The following is a 21,044-nucleotide window of genomic DNA, read 5'->3' on the forward strand; positions in this document are numbered from 1 at the left end:
ACTTCACGATTGTGTCCCACTTGTTGTTGATTCTTCACAAAAAAATACAGTTTTATATCTTTATGTTTGAAGCCTGAAATGTGGCAAAAGGTCGCAGAGTTCAAGGGGGCCGAATACTTTCGCAAGGCACTGTACATAAGTCAATGTAATTGCTAAAATATAATTACAGTGCATTCGGAAAGTACTCAGACCACATCCTCTTTTCCACATTTTGTTACATCACAGATTATTAGAAAATGTATTAAATAAATGTTTTCCTCTCATCAATCTACAAACAATACCCTATAATTTCAAAGCAAAACAGGTGTTAAGAAATGTTTGCAAATTTACTAAACATAAAAAACTGAAAGATCATATTTACATAAGTATTCAGACCCTTTGCTATGAGACTTGAAATTGAACTCAGGTGCATCCTGTTTCCATTGATAATTCTTGATGTTTCTGCAACTTGATTGTAGTCCACCTGTGGTCAATTCAATTGATTGGGCATGATTTGGAAAGGCACACACCTGTCTATATAAGGTTCCACAGTTGACAGTGCAAGTCAGAGCAGAAACCAAGCCATGAGGTCAAAGGAATTGTCCATAGAGCTCTGAGACAGGATTGTGTCGAGGCACAGATCTGGGGAAGGGTACCAAAACATTTCTGCAGCATTGAAGGTCCCCAAGAACACAGTGGCCTCCATCATTCTTAAATGGAAGAAGTTTGGAACCACCAAGACTCTTCCTAGAGCTGGCAACCTGGTGAAACTGAACAATCGGGGAGAAGGGCCTTGGTCAGGGAGGTGACCAAGAACCCCATGGCCACTCTGACAGAGCTCCAAAGTTCCTCTGTGGAGATGGGAGAAACCTCCAGAAGGACAACCATCTCTGCAGCACTCCACCAACCAGGCCTTTATGGTAGAGTGGCCAGGAAGGAAGCACATGACAGCCTGCTTGGAGTTTGCCAAAAGGCACTTAAAGGACCATCAGAAACAATGCTCCGGTCTGGTGAAATCAAGATTGAACTCTTTGCCCTGAATGCCAAGCATCACGTCTGGAGGTGTTTTCAGTGGAAAAAGACCCAAACCACACAGCCAAGACAACGCATGAGTGGCTTGGGGAAAGTCTCTGAATGTCCATGAGTGGCCCAGCCAGAGCACTGACTTAAACCCAATCTAACATCTCTGGAGAGAACTGAAGAGAGCTGTACACTCCCCATCCAATCTGACAGAACTTGAGAGGATCTGCAGTTAAGAATGGGAGAAACCAAATGTGTAGCGTCATACCCAAGAAGACTCGAGGCTGTAATCGCTACCAAAGGTGCTTCAGCAAAGTACAGAGTAAAGGGTCTGAATACTGATGTAAATGTGATTTCAGTTTTTATTTTTTATTTTTAATACATTTGCAAAAAGGGTCTGAATAGTTTCCGAATGCACTGTAAGTATCAAAACTAAAAGTATGAATAAGTAAAAATTCCTTATATTTAAGCAAATCAGACATTGCCATTTTCTTGATTTTTAGTTATTTATGGATAGCCAGGGGCACACTCCAACACCGACATGATTTACAAACAAAACATGTGTGTTTAATGATTCTGCCAGATCAGAGGCATTAGGGATGATCACGTGTTCTCTTGATAAGTGGGTGAATTGGACTATTTTCCTGTCCTGCTAAGCATTCAAAATGTAACGAGTACTTTTGGGTGCCATGAAAAATGTATGGAGTAAAAAGTACATTATTTTCTTTAGGAATGTAGTGAAGTAAATGTAAAAGTTGTGGACAATATGAATTGTAAAGTAAAATACAGATACTTATATAGTACGTATGTGTGTGATGGTGATAATATCTGGCGCAGGTCAACCTCAATGTCTTCAGTCTGCTGTCACCCTCAATGTCTTCAGTCTGCTGTCAACCTCAATGTCTTCAGTCTGCTGTCACCCTCAATGTCTTCAGTATGCGGTCAACCTCAATGTCTTCAGTCTGCTGTCAATCTCAATGTCTTCAGTCTGCTGTCAACCTCAATGTCTTCAGTCTGCTGTCAACCTCAATGTCTTTAGTCTGCTGTCAACCTCAATGTCTTCAGTCTGCAGTCAACCTCAATGTCTTCAGTCTGCGGTCACACTCAATGTCTTCAGTCTGCTGTCAACCTCAATGTCTTCAGTCTGCTGTCACACTCAATGTCTTCAGTCTGCTGTCAACCTCAATGTCTTCAGTCTGCTGTCAACCTCAATGTCTTCAGTCTGCTGTCACCCTCAATGTCTTCAGTCTGCTGTCAACCTCAATGTCTTCAGTCTGCTGTCACCCTCAATGTCTTCAGTCTGCGTCAACCTCAATGTCTTCAGTCTGCTGTCAACCTCAATGTCTTCAGTCTGCTGTCAACCTCAATGTCTTCAGTCTGCTGTCAACCTCAATGTCTTCAGTCTGCTGTCAACTTCAATGTCTTCAGTCTGCTGTCAACCTCAATGTCTTCAGTCTGCTGTTAACCTCAATGTCTTCAGTCTGCTGTCAACCTCAATGTCTTCAGTCTGCTGTCTACCTCAATTTGAGTCAGCTTCCACCCTCTATGGATGTGAGAGGGAGGGGAGAGAGAGGAAAGAGAGAGGGGAGAGGGAGAGGAGAAAGAGTGACTCTGGCGTTGGGTGATCTTGGTGGCAGTAGCAAATATTCAAACGAGAACTTTGAAGGTGAAATTGGAGAAGGGTTCGATGTGAACAGCAGTTGAACATGGGTCAGTCGGTCCTAAGAGATGGGCGAACGCTGTTCGGAAGGGAGCCCCGGGGAGAGTTCTCTTTTCTATGTGTAGGTAAGGGAAGTCGGCAAGTCAGATCCGTAACTTCAGGATAAGTATTACCTCCACCTATCAGCCCAAGATGATAGTAAAACAGGCAATAAGATACACGACAAGAAAGGTAACGGTTCTTGCCCAAGCCCAGTTCCCCACTTTTTAATGTCGCCTGGGTTGTGCCCGACTGTTAGGCACGGCCGTATGGCGCACCTGTGGGCAGGTGCTTCGGCCACGTCCGAAGGGAATCGGGGGTTGACTGTGAACCGGGTCTTCCCACCTCGGTCTCCAACATCAAGCGCTTGGGTCTCGCCCAAGACTCCTACGCGGCTCCGGGTACAGTGGTTCCTCCTTTAAAGGTTGCGAGCTTACTCCGAGGGACTTAGAGGTACCCAGCGTCACGGCTTCATTGCTCCAGACCACCACAAGGGGGAGTTAGAGCACTCTATGCATTTGGGTCCCAAGGTTTTTATATGACCAATCATTTCGAGTGGTTCCAATGACGAATTTGAAACGAGCCACCGCTCCCTGGTGACTTTCTTCAGCAAAGATGTCTGACAAAACATTACGATAGAAGCAAATGTAAGTAATTACAACATCATAACGAGTCAAGCTAAAAAATTACAATTGAGAGCAATATGTTAGTTAAGGTAGAGACAAACGATTGTGCATATTTTTTGTCATGTAGTTCATTTACGAAATTCGCTATTTAGCAAGTTAGCTGACTAGCTATCAGAAAATCTCACAAGAAACAGACTTCATTATACTCAAATTAGACAGCACTGAATATGATGTTCTCTGTCCTCACTTCTAAGGACTGGAACTACACAAACTACCTGCTCTATCCAGAATAGCCTACTCCCTCACTTTGACAGCTGGGGCTGCTATCCTTTCACCCTCCTCCATGGCTGTTAGCTAGCTACATACACATCATATTTTACAGTGTTAAATATATCAGATAGCTAGCTAAATGAAGTTAGGTAGCTGGAAAAATATAATTAACTAGCTAGCTATCTGAAATAGACTTTAGCAGCTCATTTGAGTTCAAATGCACTGTAGCTAGTTATTATAGCTAATAATAATTTTAAAAAATGTACCTTTTTGAAATGTATTTATCTACTTAAATAGGTTCTCCATGTGGATGATTGAAAACAGGGCAGCAAAGTTTGTTTGCCACCAGAGCGGTTTAGAGCATATTACTATTTGCCTGTGAATAACCAGACCTTCATACAATCTTGCTATACTGAATACTTGATGCACAACCGAAAGTGCTGCCATATCCTTCCAGCACCCCCACAAGCGAGCCACTCAGGCGGAGAATGACGTGTAGAAGAGGGTGAGGAACGATATGGGAGTAACAATCCAGGATATTTAACAAGTGGAAGGGGAAAGGTATTATTGTTAACACTATTAACCCAGCATTATAATTATATAAAAGCCCCTTAGATATTCTGTGTCAACAGCTGGAGGAATTTTGTTTTTCACAAGCGTACTGTAGCAGGCTGTGAATTCTGCAAACGTGTCTAGGATGGGCTATCAGCTGAACAATAGACTATTCAACCTTTACTAAAGAATTGTCTAATAGCAGAGCTAGGTGTGAAGAAAAAAAAAAACACAACTTGCAACAAATAATTTGTTTTGACCTTTCTAAAGCACTGCATCTCAGTGCAAGAGGCATTACTACAGTCCCTGGTTCGAATACAGGCTGTATCACATCCGACCGTGATTGGGAGAGCCGTAGGGTGGCGTACAATTGGCCCAGCGTGGTAGGCCTTCATTGTAAATAAGAATTTGTTCTTACCTGACTTGCCTAGTTAAATAAAGGTTACATTTAAAAAACAACTGTCTAATGAAAAGTTGTCTAACGAAGTCAAACAAATTGTTGCTTACTGGAAAATTCTCTTACAAACACACATGGTCACGTTGTACAGAGTCATCATGGCTATTAGCAGGGCTATATTTTAGCCATTATAAATATTATTTTGGCCTTCATTCAGATTATATTCGCTCACTGTCATTAAAAAAATTAATAATAATAATAATTTATTATTATTATTATTATTATTATTATTATTATTATTATGCAAACAAACACTGAGACAGGAACAATCACCCACGAAACACTCAAAGAATATGGCTGCCTAAATATGGTTCCCAATCAGAGACAACGATAAACACCTGCCTCTGATTGAGAACCCCCTCCAGGCAACCATAGACTTTTCTTAACAACCCCACTATACCACAATCCCAATACCTACAAAAACCCCAAGACAAAACACACCACATAATAAACCCATGTCACACCCTGGCCTGACCAAAATAATAAAGAAAACACAAAATACTAAGACCAGGGCGTGACATGTACTCTATTATATTATACTCTGTTCTATTATACTCTATTCTATTATACTCTATTATATTATACTCTATTCTATTATACTCTATTATATTATACTCTATTCTATTATACTCTATTATATTATACTCTATTCTATTATACTATATTCTATTATACTCTATTATATTATACTCTATTCTATTATAATATATTCTATTATACTCTATGTTACGCTAATCATTTGTACTCTATTATATTACACTATATTCTATTCTACTCTATTATATTACACTATATTCTATTCTATTCTACTCTATTCTATTCTCTTCTATTATACTATATTTTATTATATTTTATTATATTATACTCTATTCTATTCTACTATATTATATTATACTATATTCTATTATACTCTATTCTATTCTACTATATTATATTCTACTATATTATATTATACTATATTCTATTATACTCTATTCTATTATACTATATTATATTATACTATATTCTATGATACTCTATTCTATTATACTATATTATATTATACTATATTCTATTCTACACTATTCTATTATACTATACTCTGTTTTACTCCATTCTATTAAACTATATTCTATTCTATGCTATTTTATTATAATCTATTCCAATATACTATATTATATTATACTCTATTCTATTCTACTATATTATATTATACTATATTCTGTTATACTCTATTCTATTCTACTATATTATATTCTACTATATTATATTATACTATATTCTATTCTACTCTATTCTATTATACTATATTATATTATACTATATTCTATGATACTCTATTCTATTATACTATATTATATTATACTATATTCTATTCTACACTATTCTATTATACTATACTCTGTTTTACTCCATTCTATTAAACTATATTCTATTCTACTATATTCTATTATACTCTATTCTATTATACTCTAGTCTATTATACTATAATCTATTATACTCTGCTCTACACTATTCTATTATAATCTCTTGTAATATACTCTATTCAATTATACACTATTATAATATATTGTAATATACTCTATTCTATTATACTATATTCTCTCATTCTCTATTCTAATATAATGTATTATATTATACTATATTGCATTGTGATCTACTGCAAACTACTCTAGAGGCCTACCTCTTTACAGCTGATAGACTGTGGGCCTACTACTACCCATGGCTGCTGAGCTAATTATAAAACAGGTGACCCGTGTCTTTCTCATGCCACATTAAAGAGTTAAATCTGTTCCAGGTTCTGACCCCCTCTAATCTCTTTATAAACACACACACACACCGGGGTCCTGCCCCCCTTTACACAGGAAGTACCGTCTCGGCCTCTTCCTTATTGACGCCCCGTTCCTCCAATGGGATCCGCTCTGGAGCGCATATGGCACCGTGTCACAGCTCCGCTTGTCCTGGAGAAGACTATCTACGGTTCGGAAGGTAAAACTCGACAAAGTTGAAGCCATGGATCACGACCACTCAAAAATGCTCGTTTAACTTTTGAAGATATTGAAGGTAAGGTTTATCCTATTCGAATTCATGTCCACTTATGGTGCGAAAGTTAGAAGTATAGACACAGATGATGAATTTAGACGGCTGAGTTTGAGTGTAGTGATTAAAAACTTTTCGGACTGTGTAGCCTATGTAGAACACAAGACATCTCGATATTTCCACTGGGCTGTATCCATTTCCACAGAAGGAAATTCATTTCTCAACCTTGTCTGTTTGGATAAGTGTTGTCGATTTTAATGTATTAATTGTTAAATAATGAATGTTCCAATCTCCAGGCGATCTGCTAATCCTGACGTTTTAATCGTGATAAAATGTATTCAATAAATATCCAGCCACAGTATTGCTCCCTACAATGTTGTGTTCTTTTAGGTTTTAAACCCAACTAAAATTGTAAAGAAAATGAAAACATTTTATTTTTCAAATGCATCGTTGTTGTTATTGTTTATAGAACACGGTATAATAACGTTTAGCAAGTCGAAATGTTCTTGTATCCCTTATAAATCACATTGTATATAATGAATCATCAGATATACAGCGTGGTATAACACCATCATTAACACCATTGATATAGATTAGCAAAAATGACTGTATAAAATAAATCATTCAAATATTGAGCTATATTGTACGCTCCAAAAACATTTGGAAATGTTATTATTTTATACTAATACAATTGCTCAGAGAAAGCGATTTAATAATCTCAAACGGGTAGGGTGAAAACATCATTGACACCCTTGTTTTCAATACCTCACTTTTCGAGGTTAATTGCCTTTTTTGTAAAATGTTTTATGAATTGGAGAACGCATTGGGAGGGATTTTTTATTTTTTATTTCACCTTTATTTAACCAGGTAGGCTAGTTGAGAACACCTTTATTTAACCAGGTAGGCTAGTTGAGAACACCTTTATTTAACCAGGTAGGCCAGTTGAGAACACCTTTATTTAACCAGGTAGGCTAGTTGAGAACACCTTTATTTAACCAGGTAGGCTAGTTGAGAACACCTTTATTTAACCAGGTAGGCTAGTTGAGAACACCTTTATTTAACCAGGTAGGCTAGTTGAGAACACCTTTATTTAACCAGGTAGGCTAGTTGAGAACACCTTTATTTAACCAGGTAGGCTAGTTGAGAACACCTTTATTTAACCAGGTAGGCTAGTTGAGAACACCTTTATTTAACCAGGTAGGCTAGTTGAGAACACCTTTATTTAACCAGGTAGGCTAGTAGAGAACACCTTTATTTAACCAGGTAGGCTAGTTGAGAACACCTTTATTTAACCAGGTAGGCTAGTTGAGAACACCTTTATTTAACCTGGTAGGCTAGTTGAGAACACCTTTATTTAACCAGGTAGGCTAGTTGAGAACACCTTTATTTAACCAGGTAGGCTAGTTGAGAACACCTTTATTTAACCAGGGAGGCTAGTTGAGAACACCTTTATTTAACCAGGTAGGCTAGTTGAGAACACCTTTATTTAACCAGGTAGGCTAGTTGAGAACACCTTTATTTAACCAGGTAGGCTAGTTGAGAACACCTTTATTTAACCAGGTAGGCTAGTTGAGAACACCTTTATTTAACCAGGTAGGCCAGTTGAGAACACCTTTATTTAACCAGGTGGGCTAGTTGATGACACCTTTATTTAACCAGGTAGGCTAGTTGAGAACACCTTTATTTAACCAGGGAGGCTAGTTGATGACACCTTTATTTAACCAGGTAGGCTAGTTGAGAACACCTTTATTTAACCAGGTAGGCTAGTTGAGAACACCTTTATTTAACCAGGTGGGCTAGTTGATGACACCTTTATTTAACCAGGTAGGCTAGTTGAGAACACCTTTATTTAACCAGGGAGGCTAGTTGAGAACACCTTTATTTAACCAGGTAGGCTAGTTGAGAACACCTTTATTTAACCAGGTAGGCTAGTTGAGAACACCTTTATTTAACCAGGTAGGCTAGTTGAGAACACCTTTATTTAACCAGGTAGGCTAGTTGAGAACACCTTTATTTAACCAGGTAGGCCAGTTGAGAACACCTTTATTTAACCAGGTGGGCTAGTTGATGACACCTTTATTTAACCAGGTAGGCTAGTTGAGAACACCTTTATTTAACCAGGGAGGCTAGTTGATGACACCTTTATTTAACCAGGTAGGCTAGTTGAGAACACCTTTATTTAACCAGGTAGGCCAGTTGAGAACACCTTTATTTAACCAGGTGGGCTAGTTGATGACACCTTTATTTAACCAGGTAGGCTAGTTGAGAACACCTTTATTTAACCAGGTAGGCTAGTTGAGAACACCTTTATTTAACCAGGTAGGCTAGTTGAGAACACCTTTATTTAACCAGGTAGGCTAGTTGAGAACACCTTTATTTAACCAGGTAGGCTAGTTGATGACACCTTTATTTAACCAGGTAGGCTAGTTGAGAACACCTTTATTTAACCAGGTAGGCCAGTTGAGAACACCTTTATTTAACCAGGTGGGCTAGTTGAGAACACCTTTATTTAACCAGGTGGGCTAGTTGAGAACACCTTTATTTAACCAGGTAGGCTAGTTGAGAACACCTTTATTTAACCAGGTAGGCCAGTTGAGAACACCTTTATTTAACCAGGTAGGCAAGTTGAGAACACCTTTATTTAACCAGGTAGGCCAGTTGAGAACACCTTTATTTAACCAGGTAGGCTAGTTGAGAACACCTTTATTTAACCAGGTAGGCTAGTTGAGAACACCTTTATTTAACCAGGTAGACTAGTTGAGAACACCTTTATTTAACCAGGTAGGCTAGTTGAGAACACCTTTATTTAACCAGGTAGGCTAGTTGAGAACACCTTTATTTAACCAGGTAGGCTAGTTGAGAACACCTTTATTTAACCAGGTAGGCAAGTTGAGAACACCTTTATTTAACCAGGTAGGCTAGTTGAGAACACCTTTATTTAACCAGGTAGGCTAGTTGAGAACACCTTTATTTAACCAGGTAGGCCAGTTGAGAACACCTTTATTTAACCAGGTAGGCTAGTAGAGAACACCTTTATTTAACCAGGTAGGCTAGTTGAGAACACCTTTATTTAACCAGGTAGGCCAGTTGAGAACACCTTTATTTAACCAGGTGGGCTAGTTGAGAACACCTTTATTTAACCAGGTGGGCTAGTTGAGAACACCTTTATTTAACCAGGTAGGCTAGTTGAGAACACCTTTATTTAACCAGGTAGGCCAGTTGAGAACACCTTTATTTAACCAGGTAGGCAAGTTGAGAACACCTTTATTTAACCAGGTAGGCCAGTTGAGAACACCTTTATTTAACCAGGTAGGCTAGTTGAGAACACCTTTATTTAACCAGGTAGGCTAGTTGAGAACACCTTTATTTAACCAGGTAGACTAGTTGAGAACACCTTTATTTAACCAGGTAGGCTAGTTGAGAACACCTTTATTTAACCAGGTAGGCTAGTTGAGAACACCTTTATTTAACCAGGTAGGCTAGTTGAGAACACCTTTATTTAACCAGGTAGGCAAGTTGAGAACACCTTTATTTAACCAGGTGGGCTAGTTCAGAACACCTTTATTTAACCAGGTAGGCTAGTTGAGAACACCTTTATTTAACCAGGTAGGCCAGTTGAGAACACCTTTATTTAACCAGGTGGGCTAGTTGAGAACACCTTTATTTAACCAGGTAGGCCAGTTGAGAACACCTTTATTTAACCAGGTAGGCTAGTTGAGAACACCTTTATTTAACCAGGTAGGCTAGTTGAGAACACCTTTATTTAACCAGGTAGGCTAGTTCAGAACACCTTTATTTAACCAGGTAGGCTAGTTGAGAACACCTTTATTTAACCAGGTAGGCTAGTTGAGAACACCTTTATTTAACCAGGTAGGCAAGTTGAGAACACCTTTATTTAACCAGGTAGGCTAGTTCAGAACACCTTTATTTAACCAGGTAGGCTAGTTCAGAACACCTTTATTTAACCAGGTAGGCTAGTTCAGAACACCTTTATTTAACCAGGTAGGCTAGTTGAGAACACCTTTATTTAACCAGGTAGGCTAGTTGAGAACACCTTTATTTAACCAGGTAGGCAAGTTGAGAACACCTTTATTTAACCAGGTAGGCTAGTTCAGAACACCTTTATTTAACCAGGTAGGCTAGTTCAGAACACCTTTATTTAACCAGGTAGGCTAGTTCAGAACACCTTTATTTAACCAGGTAGGCTAGTTGAGAACACCTTTATTTAACCAGGTAGGCTAGTTGAGAACACCTTTATTTAACCAGGTAGGCTAGTTGAGAACACCTTTATTTAACCAGGTAGGCTAGTTGAGAACACCTTTATTTAACCAGGTAGGCTAGTTGAGAACACCTTTATTTAACCAGGTAGGCTAGTTGAGAACACCTTTATTTAACCAGGTAGGCTAGTTGAGAACACCTTTATTTAACCAGGTAGGCTAGTTGAGAACACCTTTATTTAACCAGGTAGGCTAGTTGAGAACACCTTTATTTAACCAGGTAGGCTAGTTGAGAACACCTTTATTTAACCAGGTAGGCTAGTTGAGAACACCTTTATTTAACCAGGTAGGCTAGTGGAGAACACCTTTATTTAACCAGGTAGGCTAGTTGAGAACACCTTTATTTAACCAGGTAGGCTAGTGGAGAACACCTTTATTTAACCAGGTAGGCTAGTTGAGAACACCTTTATTTAACCAGGTAGGCTAGTTGAGAACACCTTTATTTAACCAGGTAGGCAAGTTGAGAACACCTTTATTTAACCAGGTAGGCAAGTTGAGAACACCTTTATTTAACCAGGTAGGCTAGTTGAGAACACCTTTATTTAACCAGGTAGGCTAGTTGAGAACACCTTTATTTAACCAGGGAGGCTAGTTGAGAACACCTTTATTTAACCAGGGAGGCTAGTTGAGAACACCTTTATTTAACCAGGTAGGCTAGTTGAGAACACCTTTATTTAACCAGGGAGGCTAGTTGAGAACACCTTTATTTAACCAGGTAGGCTAGTTGAGAACACCTTTATTTAACCAGGTTGGCTAGTTGAGAACACCTTTATTTAACCAGGGAGGCTAGTTGAGAACACCTTTATTTAACCAGGTAGGCTAGTTGAGAACACCTTTATTTAACCAGGGAGGCTAGTTGAGAACACCTTTATTTAACCAGGTAGGCTAGTTGAGAACACCTTTATTTAACCAGGTAGGCTAGTTGAGAACACCTTTATTTAACCAGGTAGGCTAGTTGAGAACACCTTTATTTAACCAGGTAGGCTAGTTGAGAACACCTTTATTTAACCAGGTAGGCTAGTTGAGAACACCTTTATTTAACCAGGTAGGCTAGTTGAGAACACCTTTATTTAACCAGGTAGGCCAGTTGAGAACACCTTTATTTAACCAGGTAGGCAAGTTGAGAACACCTTTATTTAACCAGGTAGGCTAGTTGAGAACACCTTTATTTAACCAGGTAGGCTAGTTGAGAACACCTTTATTTAACCAGGTAGGCTAGTTGAGAACACCTTTATTTAACCAGGTAGGCTAGTTGAGAACACCTTTATTTAACCAGGTGGGCTAGTTGAGAACACCTTTATTTAACCAGGTAGGCTAGTTGAGAACACCTTTATTTAACCAGGTGGGCTAGTTGAGAACACCTTTATTTAACCAGGTAGGCTAGTTGAGAACACCTTTATTTAACCAGGTAGGCTAGTTGAGAACACCTTTATTTAACCAGGTGGGCTAGTTGAGAACACCTTTATTTAACCAGGTAGGCTAGTTGAGAACACCTTTATTTAACCAGGGAGGCTAGTTGAGAACACCTTTATTTAACCAGGGAGGCTAGTTGAGAACACCTTTATTTAACCAGGTAGGCTAGTTGAGAACACCTTTATTTAACCAGGTAGGCTAGTTGAGAACACCTTTATTTAACCAGGTAGGCCAGTTGAGAACACCTTTATTTAACCAGGTAGGCAAGTTGAGAACACCTTTATTTAACCAGGTAGGCTAGTTGAGAACACCTTTATTTAACCAGGTAGGCTAGTTGAGAACACCTTTATTTAACCAGGTAGGCTAGTTGAGAACACCTTTATTTAACCAGGTAGGCTAGTTGAGAACACCTTTATTTAACCAGGTAGGCTAGTTGAGAACACCTTTATTTAACCAGGTAGGCTAGTTGAGAACACCTTTATTTAACCAGGTAGGCTAGTTGAGAACACCTTTATTTAACCAGGTAGGCTAGTTGAGAACACCTTTATTTAACCAGGTAGGCCAGTTGAGAACACCTTTATTTAACCAGGTAGGCAAGTTGAGAACACCTTTATTTAACCAGGTAGGCTAGTTGAGAACACCTTTATTTAACCAGGTAGGCTAGTTGAGAACACCTTTATTTAACCAGGTAGGCTAGTTGAGAACACCTTTATTTAACCAGGTAGGCTAGTTGAGAACACCTTTATTTAACCAGGTGGGCTAGTTGAGAACACCTTTATTTAACCAGGTAGGCTAGTTGAGAACACCTTTATTTAACCAGGTGGGCTAGTTGAGAACACCTTTATTTAACCAGGTAGGCTAGTTGAGAACACCTTTATTTAACCAGGTAGGCTAGTTGAGAACACCTTTATTTAACCAGGTGGGCTAGTTGAGAACACCTTTATTTAACCAGGTAGGCTAGTTGAGAACACCTTTATTTAACCAGGGAGGCTAGTTGAGAACACCTTTATTTAACCAGGGAGGCTAGTTGAGAACACCTTTATTTAACCAGGTAGGCTAGTTGAGAACACCTTTATTTAACCAGGTAGGCTAGTTGAGAACACCTTTATTTAACCAGGTAGGCCAGTTGAGAACACCTTTATTTAACCAGGTAGGCAAGTTGAGAACACCTTTATTTAACCAGGTAGGCTAGTTGAGAACACCTTTATTTAACCAGGTAGGCTAGTTGAGAACACCTTTATTTAACCAGGTAGGCAAGTTGAGAACACCTTTATTTAACCAGGTAGGCTAGTTGAGAACACCTTTATTTAACCAGGTAGGCCAGTTGAGAACACCTTTATTTAACCAGGTAGGCCAGTTGAGAACACCTTTATTTAACCAGGTAGGCAAGTTGAGAACACCTTTATTTAACCAGGTAGGCTAGTTGAGAACACCTTTATTTAACCAGGTAGGCTAGTTGAGAACACCTTTATTTAACCAGGTAGGCAAGTTGAGAACACCTTTATTTAACCAGGTAGGCTAGTTGAGAACACCTTTATTTAACCAGGTAGGCTAGTTGAGAACACCTTTATTTAACCAGGTAGGCCAGTTGAGAACACCTTTATTTAACCAGGGAGGCTAGTTGAGAACACCTTTATTTAACCAGGTAGGCTAGTTGAGAACACCTTTATTTAACCAGGTAGGCTAGTTGAGAACACCTTTATTTAACCAGGTAGGCTAGTTGAGAACACCTTTATTTAACCAGGTAGGCTAGTTGAGAACACCTTTATTTAACCAGGTAGGCTAGTTGAGAACACCTTTATTTAACCAGGTAGGCTAGTTGAGAACACCTTTATTTAACCAGGTAGGCTAGTTGAGAACACCTTTATTTAACCAGGTAGGCAAGTTGAGAACACCTTTATTTAACCAGGTAGGCTAGTTGAGAACACCTTTATTTAACCAGGTAGGCAAGTTGAGAACACCTTTATTTAACCAGGTAGGCTAGTTGAGAACACCTTTATTTAACCAGGTAGGCTAGTTGAGAACACCTTTATTTAACCAGGTAGGCTAGTTCAGAACACCTTTATTTAACCAGGTAGGCAAGTTGAGAACACCTTTATTTAACCAGGTAGGCTAGTTGAGAACACCTTTATTTAACCAGGTAGGCTAGTTCAGAACACCTTCATTTAACCAGGTAGGCTAGTAGAGAACACCTTTATTTAACCAGGTAGGCAAGTTGAGAACACCTTTATTTAACCAGGTAGGCAAGTTGAGAACACCTTTATTTAACCAGGTAGGCCAGTTGAGAACACCTTTATTTAACCAGGTAGGCAAGTTGAGAACACCTTTATTTAACCAGGTAGGCAAGTTGAGAACACCTTTATTTAACCAGGTAGGCCAGTTGAGAACACCTTTATTTAACCAGGTAGGCAAGTTGAGAACACCTTTATTTAACCAGGTAGGCAAGTTGAGAACACCTTTATTTAACCAGGTAGGCTAGTTCAGAACACCTTTATTTAACCAGGTAGGCAAGTTGAGAACACCTTTATTTAACCAGGTAGGCTAGTTGAGAACACCTTTATTTAACCAGGTAGGCTAGTTCAGAACACCTTCATTTAACCAGGTAGGCTAGTAGAGAACACCTTTATTTAACCAGGTAGGCAAGTTGAGAACACCTTTATTTAACCAGGTAGGCTAGTTGAGAACACCTTTATTTAACCAGGTAGGCAAGTTGAGAACACCTTTATTTAACCAGGTAGGCAAGTTGAGAACACCTTTATTTAACCAGGTAGGCAAGTTGAGAACACCTTTATTTAACCAGGTAGGCTAGTTGAGAACACCTTTATTTAACCAGGTAGGCTAGTTGAGAACACCTTTATTTAACCAGGTAGGCAAGTTGAGAACACCTTTATTTAACCAGGTAGGCAAGTTGAGAACACCTTTATTTAACCAGGTAGGCCAGTTGAGAACACCTTTATTTAACCAGGTAGGCAAGTTGAGAACACCTTTATTTAACCAGGTAGGCAAGTTGAGAACACCTTTATTTAACCAGGTAGGCCAGTTGAGAACACCTTTATTTAACCAGGTAGGCAAGTTGAGAACACCTTTATTTAACCAGGTAGGCAAGTTGAGAACACCTTTATTTAACCAGGTAGGCAAGTTGAGAACACCTTTATTTAACCAGGTAGGCTAGTTGAGAACACCTTTATTTAACCAGGTAGGCTAGTTGAGAACACCTTTATTTAACCAGGTAGGCAAGTTGAGAACACCTTTATTTAACCAGGTAGGCAAGTTGAGAACACCTTTATTTAACCAGGTAGGCCAGTTGAGAACACCTTTATTTAACCAGGTAGGCAAGTTGAGAACACCTTTATTTAACCAGGTAGGCAAGTTGAGAACACCTTTATTTAACCAGGTAGGCCAGTTGAGAACACCTTTATTTAACCAGGTAGGCAAGTTGAGAACACCTTTATTTAACCAGGTAGGCAAGTTGAGAACACCTTTATTTAACCAGGTAGGCAAGTTGAGAACACCTTTATTTAACCAGGTAGGCAAGTTGAGAACACCTTTATTTAACCAGGTAGGCAAGTTGAGAACACCTTTATTTAACCAGGTAGGCTAGTTGAGAACACCTTTATTTAACCAGGTAGGCAAGTTGAGAACACCTTTATTTAACCAGGTAGGCAAGTTGAGAACACCTTTATTTAACCAGGTAAGCCAGTTGAGAACACCTTTATTTAACCAGGTAGGCCAGTTGAGAACACCTTTATTTAACCAGGTAGGCAAGTTGAGAACACCTTTATTTAACCAGGTAGGCAAGTTGAGAACACCTTTATTTAACCAGGTAGGCAAGTTGAGAACACCTTTATTTAACCAGGTAGGCAAGTTGAGAACACCTTTATTTAACCAGGTAGGCAAGTTGAGAACACCTTTATTTAACCAGGTAGGCTAGTTGAGAACACCTTTATTTAACCAGGTAGGCAAGTTGAGAACACCTTTATTTAACCAGGTAGGCAAGTTGAGAACACCTTTATTTAACCAGGTAGGCAAGTTGAGAACACGTTCTCATTTACAACTGCGACCTGGCCAAGATAAAGCAAAGCAGTTCGACACAAACAACAACACAGAGTTACACATGGAGTAAAACAAACATACAGTCAATAATACAGTATAAACAAGTCTATATACGATGTGAGCAAATGAGGTGAGATAAGGGAGGTAAAGGCAAAAAGGCCATGGTGGCAAAGTAAATACAATATAGCAAGTAAAACACTGGAATGGTAGATTTGCAGTGGAAGACTGTGCAAAGTAGAAATACAAATAATGGGGTGCAAAGGAGCAAAATAAATAAATAAATAAAATACATACAGTAGGGAAAGAGGTAGTTGTTTGGGCTAAATTATAGGTGGGCTATGTACAGGTGCAGTAATCTGTGAGCTGCTCTGACAGTTGGTGCTTAAAGCTAGTGAGGGAGACAAGTGTTTCCAGTTTCAGAGATTTTTGCAGTTCGTTCCAGTCATTGGCAGCAGAGAACTGGAAGGAGAGGCGGCCAAAGAAATAATTGGTTTTGGGGGTGACCAGAGAGATATACCTGCTGGAGCGCGTGCTACAGGTGGGTGATGCTATGGTGACCAGCGAGCTGAGATAAGGGGGGACTAGCAGGGTCTTGTAGATGACATGGAGCCAGTGGGTTTGGCGACGAGTATGAAGCAAGGGCCAGCCAACGAGAGCGTACAGGTCGCAATGGTGGGTAGTATATGGGGCTTTGGTGACAAAACGGATTGCACTGTGATAGACTGCATCCAATTTGTTGAGTTAGGGTAGGGTAGGATCGTAAACCATTCCTCCATTTGATAACAGAATCTTTCCAGATCCTTGACATCCTTCACCTGTGCTTATGGACTTCCTTCTTCAATTCAAACCACAGGTTTTCAATGGGGTTCAAGTCTTGGAGACAACTGGTTTTATGGCTAAAAAAATATCCTGGTACTGGGAAAAGTTAATGATGCCGTTGACCTTAACAAGGACCCCTGGAAGTAGAATAGGTCCACCAGCATATTTTACAGTAGGGATGGGGCTATTTTCTGCTCATGCATTTTCATTTTGACGCCAAACCCACCACTGCTGTGCGTTGCCAAGGAGCTCTATTTTCATCCAACTAATGTAAATGCCTGGAGTTTGATAAACTCACTGGCACTTCGATTGGAACTGGTGCTTTGATCAGATGACATGAGTCCAAATGAGAAGGCATGAGCAGAAAATAACCCCACGGATTCTGTATGGAGGAATGGTGAACGGATTCTGTTTGGAGGAATGGTGAACGGATTCTGTATTGGGTAATGGTGAACGGATTCTGTATGAAGGAATTGTGAACGGATTCTGTATTGGGTAATGGTGAACGGATTCTGTATGGAGGAATGGTGAATGGATTCTGTATTGGGTAATGGTGAACAGATTCTGTATTGGGTAATGGTGAATGGATTCTGTATTGGGTAATGTTGAATGGATTCTGTATTGGGTAATGGTGGATGGATTATGTTTGGAGGAATGGTGAACGGATTCTGTATGGAGGAATGGTGAACGGATTCTGTATTGGGTAATGGTGAATGGATTCTGTATTGGGTAATGGTGATCGGATTCTGTTTGGAGGAATGGTGAATGGATTCTGTATGGAGGAATGGTGAACGGATTCTGTATGGAGGAATGGTGAACGGATTCTGTATTGGGTAATGGTGAATGGATTCTGTATTGGGTAATGGTGATCGGATTCTGTTTGGAGGAATGGTGAACGGATTCTGTATTGGGTAATGGTGAACGGATTCTGTTTGGAGGAATGGTGAACAGATTCTGTAATGGGTAATGGTGAACGGATTCTGTATTGGGTAATGGTGAATGGATTCTGTATTGGTTAATGGTGAATGGATTCTGTATTGGGTAATGGTGTAAGAACCAACCAACTCATTATTTCATTTTTTTAAAGGCTCAGTGCCATTTCCTCGCAAGTTGAGGTGTTGACAGGTATTGAACAAAAATATAAACGCAACATGCAACAATTTTAACGATTTTATTCAGTTACAGTTCAACTGAGTAAATCTGTCAATTTTAGTAAATTAATTTGGTCCTAATCTATGGATCTCACGTGACTGGTCCTGGGAAGGAATAGGCCCACCCACTTGGGAGCCAGGTCTATCCAATTAGAATTCGTTTTTCCCCACAAAAGGGTATTATCGCAGACAGAAATACTCCTAAGTTTCATCAGCTGTCTTGGTGGCTGGTCTCAGACGATCCCACAGGTGAAGAAGCCGGATGTGGAGGTCCTGGGCTGGAGTGGTTACATGTGGTCTGTGGTTGGACGCACTGACAAATTCTCTAAACTTATGTTGGAGGAGGCTTATGGTAGAGAAATGAACATTACATTCTCTGGCAACAGTTCTGGTGGACATTCTTGCAGTCAGCATGCCAATTGCACACTCCCTCAAAACTTCAGACATCTGTTGTATTGTGTTGTGTGACAAAACTGCACATTTTAGAGTGGCATTTTATTGCCCCAAGCACAAGGTGCACCTATGTAATGATCATGTTTAATCAGATTGTTGATATTCCACACCTGTCAGGTGGACAAGGCAGCAGCTACTCTTCCTGGGGGACAACCAGGGTTAGAACAGTTATACCTCAACAAGGCAGCAGCTACTCTTCCTGGGGTCAAAACAGGGTTTGAACAGTTATACCTCAACAAGGCAGCAGCTACTCTTCTTGGGGTCAAAACAGGGTTAGAACAGTTATACCTCAACAAGGCAGCAGCTTCTCTTCCTGGGGTCAAAACAGGGTTAGAACAGTTATACCTCAACAAGGCAGCAGCTACTCTTCCTGGGGTCAAAACAGGGTTAGAACAGTTGTACCTCAACAAGGCAGCAGCTACTCTTCCTGGGGTCAAAACAGGGTTAGAACAGTTATACCTCAACAAGGCAGCAGCTACTCTTCCTGGGGTCAAAACAGGGTTAGAACAGTTGTACCTCAACAAGGCAGCAGCTACTCTTCCTGGGGGACAACCAGGGTTAGAACAGTTATACCTCAACAAGGCAGCAGCTACTCTTCCTGGGGTCAAAACAGGGTTAGAACAGTTGTACCTCAACAAGGCAGCAGCTACTCTTCCTGGGGTCAAACCAGTTAGAACAGTTATACCTCAACAAGGCAGCAGCTACTCTTCCTGGGGTCAAAACAGGGTAAGAACAGTTATACCTCAACAAGGCAGCAGCTTCTCTTCCTGGGGTCAAAACAGGGTTAGAACAGTTATACCTCAACAAGGCAGCAGCTACTCTTCTTGGGGTCAAAACAGGGTTAGAACAGTTGTACCTCAACAAGGCAACAGCTTCTCTTCCTGGGGTCAAAACAGGGTTAGAACAGTTATACCTCAACAAGGCAGCAGCTACTCTTCTTGGGGTCAAAACAGGGTTAGAACAGTTGTACCTCAACAAGGCAGCAGCTACTCTTCTTGGGGTCAAAACAGGGTAAGAACAGTTATACCTCAACAAGGCAGCAGCTTCTCTTCCTGGGGTCAAAACAGGGTTAGAACAGTTATACCTCAACAAGGCAGCAGCTACTCTTCCTGGGGTCAAAACAGGGTTAGAACAGTTATACCTCAACAAGGCAGCAGCTACTCTTCTTGGGGTCAAAACAGGGTAAGAACAGTTATACCTCAACAAGGCAGCAGCTACTCTTCCTGGGGTCAAAACAGGGTTAGAACAGTTATACCTCAACAAGGCAGCAGCTACTCTTCCTGGGGTCAAAACAGGGTTAGAACAGTTATACCTCAACAAGGCAGCAGCTACTCTTCCTGGGGTCAAAACAGGGTTAGAACAGTTATACCTCAACAAGGCAGCAGCTACTCTTCCTGGGGTCAAAACAGGGTTAGAAATTCATCAATAAAACAATACAATACATTATTGCATTATTACATTATTACATTAATACATTTTTACATTAATACATTTTTACATTATTACATTTTTACATGAATACATTATTACATTCATACATTAATACATTATTACATTAATACATTATTACCATTATTACATTATTACATTATTACCATTATTACATTATTACATTAATACATTATTACATTAATACATTATTACCATTATTACATTATTACCATTATTACATTAGTACATTATTACATAAATACATTAATACATTATTACATTAATACCACACCAGTATAAAATTCACAGTACCATGACATTACAATGTGTGCGTGTGTGTGTGTGGACTACTGACCAGTTATATAGTCTGGTGTTAGTTTGATCACCTGGACTACTAAGTGCTTCTACACCTGCATTGCTTGCTGTTTGGGGTTTTAGGCTGGGTTTCTGTACAGCACTTTGAGATATCAGCTGATGTACGAAGGGCTATATAAATACATTTGATTTGATTTGATTACTAGTGTAATATTGGGATGCAAGGCTCTATAGTAGCCTGGCTCTAGTCTGTACTACTGATGGCTCTATAGTAGCCTGGTTCTAGTCTGTACTACTGATGGCTCTGTAGTAGCCTGGTTCTAGTCTACTACTGATGGCTCTATAGTAGCCTGGTTCTAGTCTGTACTACTGATGGCTCTATAGTAGCCTGGTTCTAGTCTGTGCTCCTGATGGCTCAATAGTAGCCTGGTTCTAGTCTGTGCTCCTGATGGCTCAATAGTAGCCTGGTTCTAGTCTGTACTACTGATGGCTCAATAGTAGCCTGGCTCT

At 39.7% G+C, this 21,044-nt stretch overlaps 1 protein-coding gene across 6 annotated transcripts in view; it reads left to right on the forward strand.

The window, feature by feature from the left end:
- Positions 1–21,044, forward strand: part of LOC139408249 (ciliary neurotrophic factor receptor subunit alpha-like) — a 447,111-nt gene that overhangs the window by 378,825 nt on the left and 47,242 nt on the right. For 2 of the 6 annotated variants that reach the window (XR_011634269.1, XM_071151918.1), the window contains exon 1: positions 6,441–6,646. The exons of 1 other annotated variant lie outside the window; for it this stretch is intronic. The gene's annotated coding sequence lies outside the window, so the exon portion shown is untranslated. Of the gene's footprint in view, positions 1–6,440; positions 6,647–21,044 lie in introns of those variants that run through there. 3 more of the 6 variants (XM_071151916.1, XM_071151920.1, XM_071151919.1) reach the window with 3 other exon arrangements.

This window comes from Oncorhynchus clarkii, chromosome 5, assembly GCF_045791955.1.
Source record: "Oncorhynchus clarkii lewisi isolate Uvic-CL-2024 chromosome 5, UVic_Ocla_1.0, whole genome shotgun sequence".
Lineage (NCBI taxonomy): Eukaryota > Metazoa > Chordata > Actinopteri > Salmoniformes > Salmonidae > Oncorhynchus > Oncorhynchus clarkii.